Source organism: Lolium rigidum, chromosome 3 (assembly GCF_022539505.1).
Source record: "Lolium rigidum isolate FL_2022 chromosome 3, APGP_CSIRO_Lrig_0.1, whole genome shotgun sequence".
NCBI lineage: Eukaryota > Viridiplantae > Streptophyta > Magnoliopsida > Poales > Poaceae > Lolium > Lolium rigidum.
The window spans coordinates 339,478,026-339,487,089 of record NC_061510.1 but is presented as its reverse complement, the minus strand read 5'-3'; the positions used below and the strand labels follow the sequence as shown (position 1 = coordinate 339,487,089).

The 9,064-nt window shown below is 44.6% G+C and overlaps 1 long non-coding RNA gene across 1 annotated transcript; it reads right to left on the bottom strand.

The window, feature by feature from the left end:
* Positions 1 to 1,005: 1,005 nt before the first annotated feature.
* LOC124700138 lies at positions 1,006 to 4,684 on the bottom strand. The gene is made up of 4 exons (XR_007001653.1): positions 4,077 to 4,684; positions 3,609 to 3,708; positions 2,652 to 2,843; positions 1,006 to 1,187 (listed from the first exon to the last, which is right to left on the bottom strand). It is a non-coding gene; the product is annotated as an uncharacterized LOC124700138 (long non-coding RNA).
* Positions 4,685 to 9,064: the final 4,380 nt, after the last annotated feature.

Genomic DNA, 9,064 nt, shown 5'->3' with positions numbered 1-9,064 from the left:
TGTCGTTGTGCTGCGTAGTACTTGTCGCAATCGCCGCCGCTTGGTGCTCCAGTTGCGCGCGCATCTGCTGCTGCGCCGTGTCCACGCCCGCCACCACGCCATGAAGCAGATCCAGACTAGACTGGAGAGTCGCGAGCGTGGCGCTCGTCTGCTCGCCTAATTCCCCCATCGCATCCAGGACGAACTGGGTCTGCGGGGAAGGTTTGCTCGGTGCCGTGGTGCTCCGCTGCTAGATCGAGCGACCGACGCGAGGATTTACTGCGCTCAAAGGCAAATCGACCGAAATCGCAGCCTCCAAGCACGACCCGGCCCCGGAATCACAACTCAAAATCCAGAGGGAATTGGCACCGAACGAACACCGCGCTGCGGCCGAGCGATCGACTGAATCTGATACCAAGTGTAGTGCACCCCTGGCCGGTATGATTGCCGGCGTGAGCTCACTCGACCTGATCCGATTCTCACAGGAAGGAAGAAGGAGAGGAACGAGATAGAGAGGATGAGAGTCCAACTTTTCTTTCTATTTCTTTTTTCATAACCCCTACAACCACTCTGTGTTGTTACATAGACTCACGCCACAACCGCCGGCCTACAGCCGCACACACACACGGACACAGGAAACACACACACACGCTTTCCTTGCCCAGCTGGAAGCCCACAACGTCTAAGGCATGCCGCTGGTCGTGACACTAACATGACAACTCATTCATGTAGACAACATGGAACTTTTATCAACAGTTCAACACGTGCCTGGGCTGTCAAAGCCGAGCCATGTGTTCTGGAGTAAGAAACAAGAAAAGTAGGATTAATCATTTGGTGTGTATGCAATGGAGAATAGTGTTTCTACTGAAATTTGTTATACATCACATGAAATAGATTTTACGTAAAGAGTAATTGCATATATCTCAAAAGTAACACTTGCAATTTGTGAGGGTCAACAAGCGGGGTTTGTTGAGGATGACATGGCACGGATGTTGTACTCAGATTCAGAGAAACGTAGCACACATTCTCACTTCCTCAATTGCAGAGCATATATTATGAATCTATCACAAAAGTATGTATTTGTGCGTTGTGAATGCTCACCGACTATGACAACACAGGCAAGCCAAACTAATCATCCAATCGCCACACCATGGCTCGGCTTTTCTTCGATACTGCAAGAAGCATGCTTTGCTAGGCAAGAAAGGTCCCTGCGGAAACAAACATGTTGATGTAAAGAAGTAAATGTGGACTTTATCATTGGAAATTAGGCCAGATTCACATCAAGGTTTCATGTGTAAACAACATTGGAGCACGCTCAATTTATGTACAATCTAGCTTAACCTGTCATTTGTGATCCAATACATGGTCTGATGGCAAAATCTACTCGATGCTAGCAGGGTGGTAGATTACATTTTTAGCACTTTTGGGACCATAGATTATTAATACATATAAATGAGATATCATTACACTGCACAAGATTCAGGTTATCTAATGCCAGACATCTAATGCAGTTCATAAGTTTAACTTCGGTGAAACTACTATACATGCATACTAATAAAAATAGATAATTTGTTCTCATGAGCTATGCACCGATCTATGGAACATGCTGATGTCTTTAGAGAAGTTTCTTCCTAGTCGATCTCATGTTGTGCTTGCTGATGATGTACTAAGTGGTTACATATGGGTAGCCTTAAAACCAATCCTGAGACTACAGTGCTTGGCTTTCTTCTTAAATACTCAAGTTGGTATGAAAAGTGAATAAACAAACTATTCTTGAAAAACAAATTGCGTGGCTAATTTTTTTAGTCAACTATGTTTCTAAAGGTAGGCCAAAATCGGAACCCAAAAAAATCATAGAGCTTTGACAACCATGGATTAGCCTTGGATCAGTAAAAATGCAATTCATCGTTTTAATGTACAGTCATATAAACTGCAATGATGCTACGACGGATTACAAAAGGTACACTACACATTACCACCATTTTCTCATTTTCACGTATACGACAAAGTTCCGTAGCAATGTATTGTTTTGAACAAACAAAAGTAGGTCTAAGAATGCAGATAGACAAAAGGCTCTATACCGGATCTGCATTTCCAGGAGTAAATAGGATCATCAAAGTATCTTACATGGTTTTCTCGTGGGTGGTATATTATGGTCATAAAACAACATGCTCTTTTATATTTCTGAACTATCCGCATCAAAGAAATATCAAAAAAGAGCACAACTGTGGTCGTGCATGCAGATTAAAAAAATCCTTTGAATCGAACTCCTTTTATTTGACATGGAATCGAACTCATTTTCACACAAAGAGATGTACTTACCAAAGATACAATGGATTTTAATTCTAACGGAGCAGAACTATGTTTGTGCATGCAAAGCAAAAAAAAAAACTTCCTTTGAATCTAGATCATATTCACACAAGTAAATGCAGCTAGTGGAGATAAAGTGCATGGTATTCTGAAGTTGCAAACTATGCCTGCATACATGAACCTGAAAATAGATTACTCTTTGCACATAACACTCCTCTGGACAGGTGAGGATGTTGGATAAGCATACAGATTAGAGAACGAATGACCACCCACATAAGTAAAAAGGGCGTAACAAACCAATTTCACTGAATCTAGCATCTAAATTACTGTAATGCATGAAGAACAGACCAAAAAGAGCATACCGCTGTAGGGACCCGTAGGATCAGATCAATGGCAGCGCAGCGATGATGTATATCACGATGTTGCTAATCTGGAAAGTCGTTGCAGTGTCCGCATATGTACCACCATCTGATTTGTGACTTTGTTATTGCTAGAATAACAGCGATCCTAGGCGGCTATGTCGCCTCTTTGCTGATTGCTTCCAACCACTCTGCCTAGCAACAATTGGAAAACATCATCAGCCAACCGAAACCTAAAACGAATTTCACAGAAATGACCAACCAATACAAATGAATAAGAATCCCTCCAGAGGAGGAAAATGCATTCTCCGACACAAACCCCTCAGGAATCCCTCAAAGTCCTTACACCAAAGAGAATTAGAAAATACAAGAACACAGCTAGGCTCAACTCGACTCTGGGCATTACTTAAGTCAGTGATAATTGGATATACAGGCTTAAACGTCAATAAGGAAATAACCACTTAATTGTAGGTGGATAATAATCAACCAAATAGACCTTAACAATCAATAGAGCTACCACAGGGTTTAATAAGTGCATCGCAGAGCGTATGAATACACTTCTGTCAAACAAAAAATTCCCTGACAAAAAATATTAATTGTTCCTATGGTCATAGATCAATAAAAAAATTCAAAACCTTTATTTCCTGAAAACTCTTCCAGGCTCAACCAGTCCACCAACAACCTGCATCCCACCCCAAAGGAGGAGCTCCGGCCATGTGTTACCAGGACACAAAATTAATCCTCTTGAAAAATAAAACATCTAGTCTTACAAAGGGGAAAATAGCTAAGAATTTCAATATGTTTGTGTTTACTTCTCTAAGGAAGTCAAAGCAGATTAAAAATAGTGATAGTCATATTGCCATAAACGAATCAATTCACTTTTGAAGGACAAAATAAACAAAATCAAAGGATATAAACAGGCACATGATACTATTGTTATCATCGAGATATTCCTCTCACCTTTACTTATACCGGGATGCTGATTTTGCTCTAACTAATACACTTCCAACTTGTGACTTCATGCCTAGATTCATATCTCCTACGTGAAGTAGCTTCGGTTCTAGCAAAATAATCACATTCTTAGTAACCAAAACGTGTTCCTAAGTTGGGTGAATTTTTTGATCTGATCATGGCCAGCTTATGTTCCTAATATCTAGAAAATAGAAGCTATTTCTAATATGAGCCTGCGTGATTATTTATACAGAAAATAATGATAGTATTCACATCCAAATTCTTCATCCTTATTTCAGTTTCATTAGAAATAAGACAAGAATGAGGATATCTGATCAGATTTCCAACGATAAAATCTGGCATACAATCAAGTGAGCGGTGCACATCGCTGGGTGAATAACATAGGCATGAGGATTACGGTATGTCCTGTCCCTACCCCCACCAATCTGAAATAGCTTCCGTTGTAGCAAAATGTACCTTGATTTATTCTGGGATCTTCACACCATCATGACTCATGAGTGACGCCTGACAGACCAAGCATTGCTCGCTTCCACCATCAGCTGACCGGGCATTGATCAGCAACGCTCTTTCTCAATGGTCATCCCCAACAGCATCCAACTGTTCGTCCCAACAACGATCCTCAGCTGACCATACTCCATGGCCATCTCAGGCACTTCCATATGGGCTCGCAGTTCAGATTCCGAAGCCAGGCAAAGTGACCAACAGGCAACAAGGACTTGACCTTGGGAGCCGCGTGACAGCCCCAAATCTTCGGTTAGAGCTGATCACTCCCATCTTCTATTGCTTAATGTCTCCATCCCACACAAACACTGGGAATTTGCTAGCGCCAACCTGTATGCACTCGAGACTTCAAATAAACCATCCTGCCATTAACACCTTCTAGATATCTTCCAACCCAGATATGGCCTCGATCACAAAATGTTAAGATCCACACCCCGAAGCTCTTGCAATGGAAGCCGCAGTGAGGAAATCCCATGAGGTCGAAGGAGCAGCGAGAGGTGACGCCAACGACCGCTGGACTGCCCTGCCGGTGAATGGAGCCGCAGCTAGGCTTTTCCCCAGGGGCACGGATTGGGGCAGAAGGTCAAGGCGGCGACGATGAATCGGTATGTGAGCAGGGAGGTGCTGACCCGGTGATGAGAGACGCCAATTAGCAGCGGAGGCGGCCATAATCGGAGACGGCAGCAGCGATTTCACGGGAGAGAGAAAGGAGGAAAAGGGGTTCCGGACCTAGACTTGCGTTTGGCTTTTCCTATCTCTCTCGACCGCAACCACCGACGCGCAATGCACAAACGCACGGAACCGATATGGGATCCGACAGGTGGGTCCAGAGAGGCTCACAGGCCACCAAACCACTGGGAGCTAGCTCTTAGAAGATATTGTCTACACTGTGTCGTCAGTGAACACAGATCCCGTGTCGTTTGTTGAACTGCGCATGCAGCTGGTGTTGCTGAAACATATCTAAAGTCCACGTCACGGATTATTTCATACTTTCATATAGTACTGCATTTTATTTCCTCTCAGGAAAGTACGAAGAGTACGAAGCCTGTTTGCACTTTCTGTAAACTTACGACCAGAGCTGGAGTTCGTAACAGATTCCATACCCTACAAAGCCCGATAGGGCTGGGTGGTGCCACTACAATTGCCGGCCCTCCCTGATCTCCCCTTGCACAAACACAACTGCCACCGCCGCCACCCATCCAGATTCATCGGTCGATCGAGAAGGGGGTCGCGAGTCGCGACTAGGGTATCGATGGAGGACTCGGCGCCGACGGGGGAGAAGGAGATCAAGACGAAGCTCGTAAAGATGGACGGGCGTCACGGGTACATCCAGTGGCTGCTGGATTGGGACAGGAAGCCTCGCCGTCCCCTGACCGTCTACCCCGAAGAGCTTCGCGCCTCGGCCGACGCTTTCAGGGCTGTTCGGGAGAGCCACGAGAGGGTGCTCGCGCAATTCAAGCGCTGCGGCTACGCCTACGTCGAGATCGACGTCCTCGATGCCGACGATCCGGAGGCCAACATCGACGACGACCAGTACGACGAAGTCGACGGCGCCGATGTGTAGGACGGAGATTAACGCATCCTAACTTCCTAGGCCTCTCTCTGATGCTCCAGTAGACGACACGATGTTGCTCGTTCGTCTTACGTAATTAGCTATTAGTATATAGTTTATTTAGCAGGAGCTATTATATAGTTGTAGCAGCATTGTTATTTGTTTTCTGAGGAATATTTGTCGGCCGATCTTGTCTGCCAATAATAATTATCCTTAAGCTACTCTATTCTGCCCGAGCCGCGTGCACCCCTGTTTGTTCCGGTCCAGTTGCCACACCTGTCTCCGGCAGCCCATAATGCCGCCTGCCCGCAGGAGAAGACATTGGTAGTCATGGCCATGGCCAGGCGCAAGGCAACGCCGGTGTCCAAGGTGGCGGAGGCCGTCGTCTGTCACAGGCTGGGCATCATGAATGATGGTCAGATTATCCACTTCTGCTCCGGTGCTTCCCTTAGCAAAACTCTAGGCGCAATAAAAACAAGGATGGTAACCCCTTGGTAACACTCTGGCCGCGATAAAAAAAAGTACGATGGAAATCTTTCTATACATCTTCGTAAGCGGGAGTATGCTCGTAAAATTAGAAAATATGACATGTACTACAATCATGTAGTAGCACATATGGTCCGCGTTGTCTTGTGTGAGGGTACCACCCATTGATGGACTGATAGATTTGGAGCGGCCATGATATCATGGCGATGGCGGAGACGACCGGCGCGTGTAGCATTCTTAATTAGCAAGATCCCTGCCGGCGTAGCGGTTCTGTTGTCCGGCGGCGCTGTTGTCTGATCCCAGGAGATGTGTAGGTTTCAAAACCACACATGCACAACGTGGGACGGTAGTTAGGCAACTGGTATGATTACCAGATCATCTTTTTTTTATAACGCAACATATAGGTACCGTATGTCTGTATATATACAGATGGGACGAATATATATGGGTTGGATATGGGTTTAGGCGAGCCTAAGATAGGGAAAAAAACCGGAATATAATCCCTCAACTTCATTTGGGAGGAGCACTGGAGTAGGGCTTCAGATCGTCACGGAGCAAGCACTCAAAGGGAGGTTTGACGACAAAGTCTTTCCCATGTCATTCGGGCACCGTCTGCCATCGTTAGAGCATCTGCAACGGAGCGACGTATTTCGAACTCCCAAATTATCCGCGCGCGTCCGTTTGGGTCGCCTTGCGGACGCGAAAATGGTGATGTGTCCGATTGCGTCGGGGGTGTCCCCAGCGGCCCAACGCATTTTGGCCGCGGGCCATTTTTTCTAAAATATCGAAAAACTGCAGAAACAAGCAAATTGCACGAGCATATAGCCATCATATTGGCTCAAATTGAGGTCTCAAATAAGTCCATCACATTATGCACATGGTACGGCACAAAATGTAGTCCAAAAGGGCCACAAACATGGCCAGAAGAGCAAATATAGTCCAAAAAGAGGCCATGTTGCTTGAAAATGACGACGCAGATCAGGCGTCTCGCGCGCGGATTTTGCCGCGCTTCTTCAGGAACTAGGCCCTGGTGTCGTCGTACATGCTGCCTAAGTCGGCTAGCATAATCCTTGTGTCCTCTGCCCAGATCTTGGCCTCGGTGTCCATCCTTCTGGCCTCGGCGTCCCGCATTTTGGTATCGGCGTCTGTATTTTTGGCCTCGACATCCAATCTTTGGACCTCAATAGACTCTTTGGTGAGGTTGATGTAGATGGCATTAGAGGCCTCCTTTTCTAGGCGCCTCTTCTCGTCCCTTTTGTCCAGGGCGTCTTGAGACTCGGCCATGATCTTCTCCAAGGTCAGGCTCAACGCAAGGGCTTATGTCTCCCCGGCAAGATCGGCCTTGTTAACCTTATGGCCTCGGGGACGAGGTGGAAGGACTTTTTGCCCAGGTTCTTCATCTTCGCTGTCCACAACCAACGTTGATGTCCCATTCTTGACAACTTCATTGTAGGACGCATAGCTAATCCTCCACTTCGACGTCCTTCAACTTTTCGCAACAATGGACCATATAGAAGTCATTTCTATGTGTTGCCTTGAACTTCTCCAAGGCCGTGGGTACCTTAAATTGCTAAAAGTTAGGTTCATGGTTAGATAATGCTAAGTACATAGAGGAAATGATGATGCACGTTTCTTTACAACTGCCAGCACGCCCGTTCCTCTCTCGGGGTGGGAAACAACATGATCGACGTGGCGCAAAACTTGGAAGTCTCATGTTTGACGTAGGTCCATCTTTTTCGGATGGACTCTTCCATGCTCGTTGCGCATCTCGTAGGGCTTGTGGTGCTTTCTCTCTTCGTATTCTTGGACCACCTTGGTGATGACGGTCGACGAGCTTGATGAAGTGTCTTGATTATTCCCTAGCAACAACGTAAAAAAGATCTTGATATGTTGGGGCTCCAACTGTAGAGTGTTGTATCAGTAGAGTATTTTCCCCACAAGGGTGACTCGAGGTCTTATATTGAACTCTCGGAAAATTGAGCAAAGAGTATTCTCTTCTCTCTTCTTCTAGCAATCTTGTAAGTAAAATAAAAGCCTTGTGTCCCCAACTCCACCGTGTGGTTGTCAAGCACAAGGTTTCGCGTAAGTAAATAAACACAAGTAAAAACAAAGCAAGTAAAACTAGGTAAAATAAAGTAACTAAGTAAAAAAACTATAAAGGGTTTTATTGTTTTTGATGTTTTAGAGGCAAATAAGAAAAGTAAATATTTTTGTATTTTTGGATTAAAATAGTGATGCAAGTAGAAAAGAAGATAAAAGCAATATAAAGGTGTTTCTTATGATAAAAAGTGGATCGGGGTTCATGGGTTCACTTGACTATTCTCTCTTTTAAGTTCTAGTGGATAAATAGTAATTCATCAATGAGATATGAGGATGCAAAACAATAACATGGGTAAGATACACATTCATATGGGCATCACGCCCTAACATAGAAATGATGCAACACATCTCTCTTATACTCCACAAGAAAGGGAAAACTCCATAGAATCTTGTATTAAGAATTAACACAGTATAGCCATAAGTACTTTGACATGATGTTGAATATCAAATATGCTATCTTGACTACAAGATCATCACTTTTATAACGTGACGAACATAGCACATGTGTTCACTTTATGCCTAGTGAGGTAGCAAAAGAAAAGGGAAAACCATACTAGATCATGAATTTGTTGCACTATTCAATCACTAAAACCATGCTACTCCAACTAATACACACATCACCCGACACACGCTCTTGCATAGATGTTGGATCAGAACAAATACTTAAAAACAGGGAACATAATATGCATCTATCAATACATCTTACACATAATATGATCAGATATCATAGCACACTATCATAGAATAATGATCCACCACATAAGTATTACTAATATGGTCATAATCATGTGAGGCAGCTCATATG